Source organism: Ammospiza nelsoni, chromosome 2, assembly GCF_027579445.1.
Source record: "Ammospiza nelsoni isolate bAmmNel1 chromosome 2, bAmmNel1.pri, whole genome shotgun sequence".
Taxonomy (NCBI): domain Eukaryota; kingdom Metazoa; phylum Chordata; class Aves; order Passeriformes; family Passerellidae; genus Ammospiza; species Ammospiza nelsoni.
This window is the reverse complement of record NC_080634.1, coordinates 11222773-11237761: the sequence shown is the minus strand read 5'-3', so window position 1 is coordinate 11237761 and position 14989 is coordinate 11222773. Positions and strand designations below refer to the sequence as shown.

The window sequence follows — 14989 nt, the reverse complement described above, 5'->3', positions numbered from 1 at the left end:
TAAGCTTCCTAGGAGAAGAATCCTGGGCAAAGAGATTTTTCAGAAAATATGATGGTGACAAGTGGTCTGTGGAATTTGCAGGCAACCCCAACAAGGGAAGAGATGAGAATCTTGACTCCATGTTTCAGAAGGCTTATATTATATTATATTATATTATATTATATTATATTATATTATATTATATTATATTATATTATATTATATTATATTATATTATATTATATTATATTATATTATATTATATTATATTATATTATTATATGAAAATTATATACTAAAACTACACTAAAGAAAGAGAAAGGAGACATCAGAAGGCTAGAAAAGAAAGGAATGAATAATAAAATCTTGTGACTGCTCACAGCCTCAACACAGCTGGCTGTCATTGGTCATCAAGTAAAAACAATTCACATGCTGGGTAAACAATTCTCCAAATCACATTCCAAAGTAGCAAAACATGGAGAAGCTGAAGCTTCCCAGCTTCTCAGAAGAAAAGATCCTAGTGAAAGGATTATTCAGAAAATATGATGGTGACAAGTGGTCTCTGCCTCCTCACATGGCCAAGCTGCCTCCTGCATGTGGAATGTGTTAAGTGTACAGTGTACAGTAATAGTAATTTTCACCCCATGTCAGAAAATGGATTTATAACATAAAACCCAGACAATGTTGAGGCATAAGTAAAGATTAAATTGGTTCCTCACACATTCTCACTGTCATCATCATCATCATCTTCCTTCTCCACTGGGATAGTCCTTGATGGATCCTCTCCCTCATCTCAGAGAAGAGATCTGGTGGGTGATACAGCTCTGGCTCCAGGCAGCTTTCCACAATGCAGCTCCAGTGGAGCTGGGACAACTTCCCAGGCACCCCCACGGGCTGGGATGGTTCCCCAGCAGGGGCAGCTGACAAAATCTCAGTAATGGAGCAGCTGGGACTCTCTTCCACTCCTGCAATGAGCTCACAAGCCAGCGGTAGGCAGAGCCCATGGCAGTGTTGAAAACTGCTGTGCAGGAGAGGTCCAAGGTGAAGAAGCACCACGGTCCCACCCATGCAAAAACTGCTCCCCACCCTGCCAAGAAACTGCCAAAAACCCCCTGCTTTCCTCCCTCCCCCAGCACCATTCCAAAAGTAAGGCACTCAGCCACATCAATCTCTAGATCACTGTCCATTCACCATCTGCCTGACAACAAATGGGAAGAAAATTCTCTGAGAAAAGGAAAAAAAAGCCTAGCCTCCCAACACCAGTCCAGCACTGAAACTTAGGCCTACATCCCTCCTTCATTCTGAAAATTGATTTTCCCCCTTTCTGTGCCTCAGTCTAGGAGTGCTTGTAGCTGTCATTCCAGGAGGTGGTGGTGAGGGTTACCAATGGATTAAAACAGAGTGCAAGGGAGTGGTTGGGAGTGGTTTCTGGTGCTTCTAGGGCACCAGCAGTCAAAGCTGGGGTAGTGGTTATCTTTCATTGGAGAAAACCATATTAAGAAATTGAGAAAAAGACCTGAAATCAGCTTTGCTGTCTCTCAGTGACTCTGTCTGCTCTGCTTGTATTGCTTTCTGTGATAATGCTGCATTCACAGCTTGCTCACTCTTGTGGAAACCTCTGGCACTGTATAACATGCAGTCCCAAGGCACCAAATGCAGACTTGACTTTATGCTGTAATCTAATTTATCTTCTTTTTAGTGAGCAAGCCTTCAGAGGATCCGTGGGAAAAGCCCTCAAACTCTCTTAGAAGCACAGTGCAATTAGGCTTCAAAAAACTCAAAGTACATTTTCTACAAATTTATTCAAAGCATTTTAGATCCTTTTTTTTTCTTCTCTGCCCCCATAGGTTAGGTGTGCTTTCCATTCCTAATGAAGTATTGAGCTGGGCATAAGCTTAGCATATTAAGGTAATGATGGGGCAATGAAGAATTGCTGGTATTATTCCTGCTTTGAGTGGGGAGATGAGGCCTGCTAGAGTAAAGTTGGTATTTTTGGAAATTCCTGAGACCCAGAAAACTCATGAGCTGAAAACTGAGTGAGAAGCCATGGGAATGGCAGTGTACTTTGTTGCCAGCTAAAATTTACTTGAGAAATCTCATGTAATTTAAGGTAGGTTTCAATTTTCTTATTGGGTGAAATTAGCCCTAATGAGAATTTTCATGACAACAAATGAGACTGAACACAGGTTACTGCCAGAGTCCTGTGTGTCTGCACATACATCCAGAGATGCCATCTGCTAGAATATGAAAAAGAGGAAAAGGGTGCAAAATATTAGGAATACAATTGAAGTAAAATAATGTAAAGATTGTGTTTATAAATTTTTTTGATGTTATAACGTTTTATTTTGATTTTTTTATTTTGTTATTTAATCATCATTGAACTTAGAAGAAAAATTCTGTTTTATACTTATTTTGCATTTTCAGATTTTCCTATTGCCCAGGTGAGCAATTGCATATAGCTGCCATGGAAGGAAATTAAAGGGGAGATAGCACAGGTACAATACTAAAAAGCAAATAGGCAGGAATACTGCTGAAGATTATGTTTCCCAGTACTTCAGCATTTGAGGCAAGGAGGAAAAAAATACTGTGAGAATTAGGTGTTCCTACTCCATTTTTCTAGCCAAACTGTGCCCTCCAACCATGAGAACATCCTCTGTTCTGCAATTCACTCTTAGTTTACTCACAGAGCATTTGGATGTAATGAATAAGGAGAGACATTTTAGTAAGCGTGATTGACGCACACAGACAGATCTTGCTGTCTGCCAAATTCACTTTGTGCCCTGCAACTCAGAAGTGGCCAGAGTTGTGTGGTGCAGAATGAAGTCTCCACATGAGAAATTATCACAGGCACAGGACTGGCAGCTCCAGACAGTCGGAAATCACAGCTCAAGCCTCAGAGCAGTGCCACGGGGCTTTTAAAAGTATGAAACAGACGAATATATTCTGTATTTTTCCATTTACACTCTAGATATGGAGACTTCAGCTTCATTTTTTTCTTCCTCTTTTTTTTTCTTTGTTTTTTCTTTTTTATTTTTTTTTACCTTCCCCTTTTTCCCCCCTAAATAAAAGCTGACATTTCTTTTGAAACTTTATGGTCTGGCAACTGGTCTCTGCAAATATTTCCAGAAATTGCAAGTCTTGGGATAAATTTGCAAGAGTAGAGTTGTCAATACATTTGGTACAATAAAGGCTGCACCCTGCACAGGAAATTCCCTATCTGGTGTAAGATAGATAAAAGACTGGTAAGAGGAATAGCAGGCTAAGGTGAAATATATCAGAGAAAAATAAGAGAATGTGAAGTGAACTGCTTTGGCTCCTGTTCTTGACACAAGGTTCTGTCTCCTAAACCCTGTAACTCACAGAGGTCTTTCACAGGGGAGAGCCTTTCTCCACCAGATCAGGCTTTTGCCATCTGTCTTGGTCTCTCTTTTCCCCACCTCTGTGCAGTCCAAACAGGAAGGGACAATGTAAAAGCCACTGACACGTTATTAAATGAAAAATGTTCAGGAGAGGTCAGGAACAAAATCTCAGGGCTGTTTATAGTTGCTTGATTGCTGCCTGTGTAGCAAATAAGGCAAGCATACAAAGGTCACCGTGTCTCATCCTATTACATCAGTGCCCTTTCAAAGTACATTGTGTCCCTTCAAGTTGTGTCACATCCAGAGCTGCTTGAGTGCTTCATTGTGATTGATATTCACTGCTAATTTAACTTTCTGCTACTGGTACATTACTTGTGAACCAATTCTTGTTCCTGGAAGCATATTTGCTATTTGTGAGAGTGTTTGAGCAATTTGCCAACGCTTCATTTGATGGTTCATGTTGTTGGGAGAGTCACATAAAACAAGTGGTTCCTTCCCCTTCTTTATCAGATGGCATTTCTTTTTAATAGCAGAAAAAATAAGATTATTAAAGCATGCATGTGTTTGTTATTTCTTAGTACAGCTGTAATCTCCTTAAAACCAAACCAAATCAAATAAACAAGTAAAGAACAAAAGAAAAGGCCCAAGTAAAATGAAAAAGAAGCTTTGCCAAAGAAGCTGACAATGAGCATGAACTTTTAGGTATTAAAATGTTGACTGTACTTTCAGTAAGGACTTGCAAGCCGGAATATTTTTTGCATTAGAAACCCAGTTAAAAGTTAAATCCTTCAAATGCTACGTTGCAGAGTAAAACTCAGAATTCACCGCTAGAGGACTCTCTTTTCTTGGAAATGATGCTCAGCTCTCACATGAAGACTTTGGGACCCTGTCCTTTGGTCCTTGCTGTCAGAGTGGTTACTTTATAAAATGTGCGAATGAGGTCAATGCTGAGGGACTCGTGTGAAGTCTCAAATGTTCTGTCTTTAGCTTTAAATAGGAAGCAGATTTTTGAAGCAGCATCCAAATCAATTAACCAAGCTGTGAGATTGAACTGAAGTGCATGGAAAATCTCACTCTGTTTTGATGCATGTGTAATATTTTATACATACTGTTGCACTCTACCACATATCTTCACCCTTTTCTATCATTCTGCCCTGGTTTTGACACATTCACACTTAAAAGTTTACCAAACATGATTCTCACCTGTGACCACATTGTTTTATTTTGACTTCAATGCATGTGGGAATTTGTTAGTGCTTTATATAGTTTATTGAAACACCAGGGAAATGAAGTCTTGCTTTTTCTCAGCGTACATTTTCATGTTAACCTGCCCCATTTAATGGGGAAATGCTAATGAAAGGGCTAATGTCCCCCTCAATCTGCCTGTTCCTGGCTGCGTGTCCCCTCTTCCTTTCCTCCAGCAGGTGTAATGACTGTGTGGCTGCAAGGTGAGCTGAATCAATCACCTGGCTCGCCGCGAACAAAACCCTGTGCAGCTGGTGCTGTGTTCTCTGCCAGGGAGCTGGGGGGACCATGGGGCTGGCTGGGAGGGCAGGCAGGATCAGGACATGCTGTCAGCTGCAGATTAGGTGCAACATGATATGGCAGGTTTTCAGGCCACTAAAAATGTCACGCAAACACCACTTTGGTTTTTTATTTGTTTTGTTCCTGAAACTGGAGTTAGGTCACATCCAGGCTCCTGATCTGCAGTGTTGGATTCATGCACTTTCCTGGAGTTCACTGGGTTCACAGCTGTTTGGTTTTATGCAGCTACAGAACAGGTGGCCTGAGAGAATTAGACCAATAAAAGATGTGTTAGCAAACTTAGGTTTGCATTTTTTTTTTTTTTTTATTCCTCCTCATGGACATTATAGTCACATGGCTGCTCCCTATGACACTAAAAACAATTGTACTCAAGGGGTGCGGTCACTGAAAATTATGGAGACAATATATTGTGAATCCATCAGTTTGTGCAAACACACTTTCTACATAGCACAGACTCAATTGAGCAACATCTACTGTATATATTCGAGTTATAACATATTCTTACATCTCTGGTAGATTTATGTTAAAACCACATCCTGTCACAATAACATGGATTAGAGTCACAAACACAGTGCGATGTGTGTTGCTTGTTGTTTTGCCTGTGTCTAACAGATTTTTTTACCATGTCCTAACTGTAATTATTGAGAAAAGAATGTTAATTATTGCAATAAAACATATGAAATAGAAACAGCAAAATGATGATTTAACATTCAGTATATTTTTTGTCTTTCAAGGGTGATATTTTATATTTGTACACAACAATTTTACAGATGTTTGTTCTTTCAGTGGCATAAAAATATGTAAATTATTTACTGCTAAATATGATTTTCTGGCTTTTTTCCTTGTAATTGCTTTTGAAAAATACTGATAAAAAGCAAAGAGATCTTCAAAAGGCAGACTTAAGCTTAGAGAAAACAAACTATTACCCAGACCTTACAACAGTAATTAAGTAACTTGCCTTTCTTCTTGATGAACTTAAGAAGAAAGTATCTTTCATTGTTAAAAGGCAAGGCAGATCACCTTAGTGTTACTTACTTGATGCTGGATGACATGGAAAGGGATTCTCCTATGTATAAATTCCAGGAAGTCACAGAATAAAAGAGTGCACATTTCCAGAGAGCAGCACAGTCCAGTTGCAAGGCTCCTTGAGTTTGATTCAAACCTAAGAACTAAACTCTGTTATCTGCCTACTTGCATATGATCAAATATAATTTTAGCTGGATATAGCCAAAGTTCCTAAGAGTTAATTTAAGGCAGAAATACTCAGAACAAATTAATATAAAACAAAGAAAACAGACACAATAAGCCATTCAGTGTTGTCAAAATACAGTTTTATACTAGCTAATGAGCATGTATGTAGTATTACAAAGTCTTCTCAGGCACTGTCTGCCAAGCATGGATGATAATTTTATTATGGAAAAAAACCAAATGGTTCAGGAAGTACAAAGAAATTACTGAAGTCAGAAGAGCAGGAACAACTATCAGTGGTTTAAGAAGGACCTAAAAAACTAGATATAGTCACAAAAAATATAAGGAGAGTTTAATGGCAGTATTTTGGAATAAAGTACATATTTTCCTAGACAAACTGATAAAGTCGAATAAAATGGAGATGCTTTTGGACTTGTCACCTTTTAAGGTCAAATCCAAAAGCATAATTCCCAGAACATTATCTGACTTAGTTAATGTTGCATCCTCTCCCTTTCCTCACTTGTATCCTTAGATCATGGTTTTAACCAAAATTGCAAATGTTATACAGTAGAACAAAGATGTCTTCTACAGTGATAGGTATCAGAATGAAAATGAGACTACACAGTCTTGCAGAAAATAGTTCAGTCATGGAGATTTCAATTCATTATCTGTGATTCCTTTCCTCTTCTTGCAAAAAAGGCATCTTTATTTCTGCCAGGCTCATGCATAGGTGGCAGATGAAGTCCTTTGCTGATCATAAGTGGAAAGATCCTGTTTTCTAGGTGAAAATGTCACATCCTCATTTTCCTCTGGAAGCAAAGGTCAGTGTCTAGTCTCACCTGCCTTAAGGTGTACAAAAGTTAAACCAAAACTAGTGGAGAAGCACAATTATGTCATCTAACAGTAGTTACCCACACAGGCTCAGCTTGCTGCTGTTGGTGTTGACCACTGGTGATATTTTGGGCGTCAGATTCAAAATCTTGGTCTTACTCCAATATACCAGGACTGTAGTTGGCACTTTTGGGTCTGTGGCACTGGGGTGTTCAGATCAAGGCTTTCCACAAGAATCCACCAACCCTGTAGAGTCAAATACCCCAGAGACTGAACCTTCATACCCTTTCAAGATATGAACCATCATATCCTTTCATAACATTCTGCTCCAAGTACATTTTTTGACCACTGCCCCTGCTCCATATAAATTTACAACAACATATACACTAATAAAGACTTTAAAAGCCATCCTCCTTCCCTTTCTTGAAGGGAAAAAACTCCCTTTAGCAAAGGTTTTTCCCTGCACAGGTTCTCTCCCTGGGGGCAGGAGGAGAGGAGAAGGATGTGCCAGAAGTTGGGTGCTGTGGCTGCTGCAGTATCAGAAAGCTCTCGGGCTCTCTGGTGATGAGTGTGGAGGAGAGGAGGTGCATCCATGGTGTGCCAGGAGCACAGTCAGAGTGACAAGTGGGCTCAGCTCGTTTGCTGCACCTCACTGAAGCCTCTTGTCCCCTGGCCAAGCCACACCATTTGTCCTGGCTGGCTGTTGGCAGTGGGACGGGGAAGCACACAGGGTGAGCGCTCTTTCACAGAATGTGCACTCTGTCTTGTGTGTCCAGAGCACTCAAGGGATTAAACAATAGGAATCACAGGCAGAATTAGCATTTTAATGGGGAACAATGAGTTTGAAAATTCCCATAATTTGCCCTTTGAGCACCATCTAAAAAAACGGCAGGCACATGGGGAAGGAGACAGAGACGGAGAATGTGCTCTGCCCAGACTTACGAGAAATCCCGGCTGTGTTTTAATGAGGGATGGGCTGAAGAAAGTCAATGCAGCTGACCTTGCTGGAGACACATTTTCCTCACGCTAAATCCTGACATTTCAGACCTGCTTTCACACATTCCATGAATAGATGTCATTACTCATTATCACATTTATCGCTACAAGTCTAAAACAATGAGGTGTCACCAAGGGGAAGGATTAAAATAGGCTCTAAAATCCCCCCTTCCACACACCTTCCCAAGAAGTACCTGGCCTAGGTCATCATATGGCCATGTGTTCTAAGAAGGGAAACAGAAGCCAGGCTTCTGATCTGAAAAGCTGCTCCTCAGATGTTATTTTGCTAAATCCACAACTTTTCATTATCCTGTTCCTTTCCAGACTAACAGAAGACATTGAAAACAGCTTGGAGTGATAATGACCAGTTCTATCCTCTACTGGAGGTTTATTCTCTCCTTCACTGCAGGTAGCATCTAGTACACAGTGCTGATCTTTCCTACTTTTTGAGGTTTTCATCAGTGGCAATAAAGTACATTACAAAGAATAACTTGACCATCAAATTCTGAACCTACTTGGGGCAAATTGTGATGGGATAGTGAGGGCAAAGAGAAAATGACCCAGTTACTGAAGTGCAAAGAGGGTGAATACTTGTAATGCAAAACTAGAGAGGCTGAAATTATCTCCTTACATAAGTCACTCACAAAGCCTGAAGACAGTCCAGACACCTTCTTTCCAAGCAGAGGTGATGATTGGAGCAGATCAAAGGAGTCCTGTCCCATGTGTAACCTTCCTCTGCTCTGCCAGAATGGCTCTATCCATTGCCCCACGAGCATCCAGATGCTGGAAAATAAGTTTTGAAATAAGCTCTTTTTTTCCCCTCTCTTTTACTGTGGGTTTTTTTTTTTTTTTTTTGGGTTCAGTTTAGGTTGGCTTTTTAAGCCCTCTCAGTTCTTAAGGTGTTTCCCAACATGAACAGATGCAGAGTGGTGCCAGCATACAGGGAGGAGGAAAATAAACAAGCAGGAACTAAGACCAAAAAAAAGGTGGTTAAGAAAATACAGGGAGATATTGCTGTTCACATAGCTCAAGTTGTGACTGCTAAACATGTTCTAAAATCCTAAATCCTGTGATAAATGCTGTGCACTAAGAATGGGAATCGTACCTTAAGAAGAGTTTTGATAATTTTCTCTATTTTTAATAGAAAGAAAACTGGCCTCTCACAAATAGTAAATCCTGCTATTTGAAAATGAACTTTAAAAAATGCATCAGTTAATAGAATTCTCTGTCATTTAGCCAAATGCAAACTCAGGTGAATAAGATTGCCAATTATCAGTACAATTTTGAAAGAAAGGTATTCAGAACTAATTGTATGCTTCACTTGGAAAGGCAGTCTATCAATTTATGTTTGCAGTGCTATTGTCTATCCAACTGACAGTATTATGGCTTCTGTTTTTTATGAATTTTTCTCATTTGAAAGAAATCAAAGCCTTAATAAATGAAAATCCAGCCTCTCCAAACAAATTCTGTCAGTTTTTGCTGCCACTCCATCATGGCCAACAGAACAGTCAGGAGGAACTGGTAAACTTAATTTTGTTGACAATGGTTGGAAAATTGGTAGTTCTGTACACATGTATAATCATAGAACAGCCTGGGTTAGAAGGGACCTTAAAGGTCATCTTGTCCCCACCTCTGTGCTGTGGGCTGGGACAATTTCCACCAGAGCAGGGTGCTCAGAGCCCCATCCAGCCTTCCCTGATATCAGTGGGGAAATTGCTTCTCATTTATTTTGGGGATGCAAGGAGCCTGATCATACATCAGAGTGAGAGAAGAGAGAATAAGAAGAGGGAGAGAGAGAGAATAACCTTGCCTTTGCCCATGTACTCCTCAAGTGCAAGCCTAAAATCCACAGAGCACTGACGGATCTATTTTGCTTCCTCTCGCAGTTTCATTACTCAAGTGATAAAGTGCTGTCTGCCATACTGACAGCAGAAGAGGACCTAAAACAGGTCTTGTGATAGAGCCTGGGATGCAGAAAGCTTTCTGTGAGAATGGATAATGCCCACACACATGCAGAATAGCCTCTTCACCTCTGTATTATTTTACATCATAAAATGTCAAATGCAGATGCCACTGTGAAGACCAAACAAAAAGAGACATTGCCTGATTTTGCAAACAGTTTGATTTCCATGCACTGATCAGAGATTTCTAGATTTAAAAGGCCAGAGGGACCATCATCTAACCTCTTGTATCGCTCTAACCTCTTGTATCACACAGGCCAGAGACTCCCACCCATTAATTTCTGCCCCAAGACCACAACCCGTGTTTGTGTGAACATAATTCTTGTAGAGACAGATTTTCTTTTCAGTACCCAGGCCCATGACTCCAAGTAAAAGAGAATTGAGAAAATTTGTGCAAATGCTCTGTCTCCTGTTCTTTTTTAAAGCCCAGAAAACAAATAAACAAAAACTTTTGAATGTTTTTGCCATCTTCTCTGACAAATCAAGTTCTGCACTGTCTGTCAGCAGTTAAAAGCACAGCAGTACTTGTGTCACCAATACCCACCTAACCCTTGATCTCTGCCAATGAATGTGCCAGGTTTGGTGGCAGGTTCTGGAATACAGAGAGTTTGCAGCTCCAAACTGGACAGACAAGTTAATTCCCTTCACATGGTCCACTGAACAGCCATCAGGTGGTGATAAATTTCAGCTGCTGTTCACCTGCACTGGGTTTGCTTTTGTAATTGTAACTGAAATATTGTAATGTTCTACTCTGAGCTTTACTATTGGTACTTGAGAGCAATTCATTTCCCTCTTTTAAATTGTAATCAGAATTTACCATGCAATGTATTTGATAAAATAGAATGCATCTGTAATTTAACATAAGACATGGTATACTTATGCTATTTCACAGAAGTGTCAAGAATAGATAGCCCAAGTTTAAAAGTTTAAAATCAAAACTGCACAGAATCTGCCATGGTAAAGACCTTGTGGTATAATATCCAAAATAACTCCAAAGAAAACTCGTATCACTACACTTTGCTACCTTGCTTGCATTTCCTGTAAATTAATCTTTACTTTCCAACTGTTAATCTCTGGAACTGCAATGTACAATATAAATGGGACCTTTTAAAAATAGCACAGTAATATAATGAATTAAAATGACAGTAAAGAAAAAAAAAAAATCTTACCATTGTGCCAGAAATCAGTTCAATATGCTGGCTTCGTCTTTTTTAAATGAAATTGAATTGATGAAGTTAAATGCAGTTCTTGCACAGAAAAAAAAATGTGTATGATAAATATTTATGTGGTGAGCACTTGAGAAGTAACATATATTCACCATATATCTGTATTATCCAATCTTGGGGTATCTTTATTATTTTTATTAAGGATACAATCAAGCATAAGATTGTAGTGAATGAACAGTAGAAAAATTGTGTCCTATATAAAGCCATATTTATGATAACAGTTTGGTACTACCCCTTGTGTGGAAGTTTGCTTCATTTTCAAAGATGTGACTTAATTAGAAATAGAAATGATCTGCAGAGTTGTTATCTTTGCTGATCTTTTTTTTGTGTGTGTATTTTACACAAAACATGTACCACAGCCATTCATTTGCACATGGGAGAATTCTAACAAGTGGGTTTTTTCCTTATATTTTCAGACCTCTGCTACTCAACTCTCAGCCCAGAAGTTCATCTGAAGGCTTCTCTCAAGGGCAGCATTTCCAATGCTTCTTTAAGCTGTCTATGTATGGTCTGCTGCTTCCTTTCGAGCTTTCCTTCACTAAAATATTACTCAGCAAAACCCTCCTCACCACTGCTGCTTTTGTTTTGAGGAGCAACAGGCCATTGTATTCTGCTCAAATATTTTCTTATGCAGCATTTATTTCCATGCTGGAAGGCAAAGATTTATTTTAAGCCATGTTTTTCAGTGTTACACCTGAACATTTTCATTGAAGCATGAGAGACTCTATATTTTTAACCTTTGCACACCACTTTTATATTTAGCTCATAGAAGGCACTAGAGAAAAGATAAATGAGAAGGCTCTAGAAAACATGGCAGAGAACAAATATCACATAAGAATATAACACAGCACTTTTTCCCATGCCTACCAATGGCTTCATTTTCCCAATTAATTGTTATCTGGACATTAGCAAAAAGATAATTGCTCAGTATCACCTAATACCAATGTTCACATACGTGAGCATTGATGTTAGGATGTGAGCCCTAACAAATCCTAAGGATTTCTTGTCAGGTCACAGAGGCTTTGACTATGGGCGATGTTTATATTCCTAGATGGGTTTCTTTGTTATTGGAATTCTCCATGGGATTTTGTTTCATTCACATCACAACTGTCCAACCCAGGTGCAGATGTTGCAGTTGGGCTCTGACTCTGCAGTAGTTCAAGTCCACAAATTTTGACAGAATCAGGGAATAGTTTCCAGGGGGAAAAAAAAGTGGGAGTGTTGTCATTATTTATAAGGGTTCCATATTGCTAGAGTTTCATACCTGCTTGATGTTTTCTGTAGGCAGCTCCTCTAGGCATTGACTCCTCCTCGTACTCACAGCAGCCAACTGACTCCAGTTCTCCTCAACCAACCAATCCACTCTTTTATAACACTCTGCCTATTGGCCACAGGTGTGGCCTGTTAACATCAGGCCTGCTCCTAATCTTTAGTAATTGGCTCAGCTGCAACTCTTTTGGGGGTAAGATTACTTTCTGTACTACCTTTATTTACTTATGTTCTATCCCCCTACATGGGAGGGCCTTTCTCTTGTGAATGGGTTCAGAGACCTAACTGTGGTGGACTGGGGAAAACTGTTCCTAGTAATTAGGGAGATGCTGTAAATTGCTGTCCAAAGACAGTGTTAATTACCTCAATCAACTAAAATTGAGTCTGCAATCTTCCATACTTGCAAAGGTCTCATTTTGGATCACTGGCACAGTAGTAACTAAATAACTGCTTCTCCTGAAAGTCAATGTTGGATGGAATTAATTTGAATTTAACTTCCTAAATACTGATTATCTATTTTATACCTGGTCTCAGCAGAAGAGAAAGCTTCCTCAGCAAGGATTTGCTGTAGTGCCTTTAACACTCCCCAATAGCTGAGATGATTCCAGTCTAGATTCCTAAACACAGGACAACAAGTTGTACCTCAGTGTTGGTGCGTATTTCCACGGCAGTCACCAACTTGGTCAGGTACCACAAGCAGCCTGCCAGTGGTCTACATGTGGTGCACATTCCTGATGTGCTCAATTGGGACATTAAATTTTGCTTACCTTGGATTTGAGACTTTGCACAGGAGCTTGGTGGCTTGCACTGCTCCTGTTGGTGGCAATGGCGGGGATTGATTCTGCAATCCATATTGATCTGAGCACATGGCTTTTGGTTTTCATTGCTACTTGCTTTATCTGAGGTATCAACTAGCTTAGGAATATCAGGCAGCTGTAGGTAAAAGCTAGGAGGAAAACTTTGTATTTGTTACTCTGCTCCTACTGCTTCATGACTGATTGTAATTTTGCTGATATTTTTGGGTTAAATTTTTAGTACTATTAAAATGCTTCATCTGCCAGAAGGCTTTTCTCCATGTTCTTGCAACAGCTCTGAAGTTACTTGTTTGTAATAATAAGAATTGGTAAAAGAAGGAGGGCAGCAGGCATCAGGGCTGATATGGGAAGTGTCAGTCAGCTTTTGGATCATCATTTGCTACGACAGCAGTGGGAAGGAAGAAGAATGGCGGTCACAAATTTATTTTAATGTGTCCTGCAACCTTGTGATTGATTAGAGGAAAAACAGATTGTTTCATCCTTTTTCCACAATTGGATTTTCTGGTTAAATCCAGAACTGTCAAAGTGCAATAAAACACTCTCATGAAAGCAGTAATCTCCCTAAATCTTCAAATTTCCCCCACCCCGCCTCCCCACCTCATTTCATACACAAACACAGAGCAAAATGATGCATAAAAGCAGCAGAACTGATTACCATCAGCAGAGTTTCCTTTTTAATGTATTAGACCTTTAATCTTTCCTTAAGTATCAGCCATTAAAATTATTAAACTACTTCCCCTCCTCCTGCCAATGTATATTTTTTGAATGAATTGACCGAGGTATTTAAAAAATGTTACTGCATTTTTTTTCCACGGCTCTCCTGGTGTGGTTTGTAGTGTAAATTTTGCATTGTTTAATGAAGGCATTTCACTGCTTTCTGCAGAGCCAGTGGCTCCTGCAAGCTGCTGGAAGCTGGAACTGCTTCTCCCCTCAGCTCTTACCAGGATGCCCGGGGCTCAGGGAGGCTCCCTGGTCAGCAGTGAGCAGGCAGAAAGGTTGATTTCTCTGCTGGAATCTGCTGGGAGTGGGTGTGTAGGTGTCTGAGAGCTACCTTTTACTTCTCCTTAGGCTCATGAATTGAATGAACGTTGGTCTGAAGATTGTCCACTACCAGTCGGTTAACTACTGGCTAAATAAACATTATGACAGGAAATAATGTCATTATTTACCCACGTCCAAAAGCACTGCAGGCTCCATAGGGGTGGGAGCAAACAGCAGCAGGTTAGACAGGGAATTTTCTCTGCAGGGTAACTAAAATAACTGGCAAAGATATTCCAAAGTGTCAGGGGGTTTCAGGAGACCCTTCTGACACGTCTCGGGGAGCCACTGGGTTTTCAGAAGGGTGGAGGACTTTCTTTTTGAAGTCTCTCCACACTCTTTCTAAAGGAAAGGAGCTATACCAAATAATTTCTATCTTTTGAAAATACTGATCACTGATAGACTTAATACTATTGATCCCAAATTAAGTGTTACCTTGTATATATGAGAGGTTGGTATTCTCACACTAGGCTTTAGAACAAATGACAAGCCTTTCTGCCGCTCTTGATTTAGTATAAATCTAGTCTGACAGAAATTAATAATGCATTCTTGAAATATGAATCATGGAAAATGAGCAAGATAAGTTCTTTTACTAAATAAGCCACACACTGACCACAATGACTTCTGCTCTACACCGTCTGCTCTCCCTGGAGAGCGGTGACTAAGAACTGGGTGCTGTGGGAAAAATGTTTGGGTGTAGCAGCTGAGTTTCTGGATGTTGTGAGCTGATCTTGTGAACACTTCAGCAAATGAGTAACAACCCACATTGGAGCAGTCCCACT

At 39.8% G+C, this 14989-nt stretch overlaps 1 long non-coding RNA gene across 2 annotated transcripts; it reads right to left on the bottom strand.

Moving 5' to 3' along the window:
• Positions 1 to 4617: 4617 nt before the first annotated feature.
• Positions 4618 to 12418, bottom strand: LOC132069819 (uncharacterized). Of its 2 annotated transcripts, none has more exons than XR_009417828.1 (4): positions 12350 to 12418; positions 8530 to 8681; positions 5919 to 7148; positions 4618 to 5124 (listed from the first exon to the last, which is right to left on the bottom strand). It is a non-coding gene; the product is annotated as an uncharacterized LOC132069819 (long non-coding RNA). The 2 variants fall into 2 exon arrangements; XR_009417827.1 differs by having other exon boundaries at positions 7845 to 8681; positions 12350 to 12402.
• Between the last annotated feature and the right edge of the window lie 2571 nt (positions 12419 to 14989).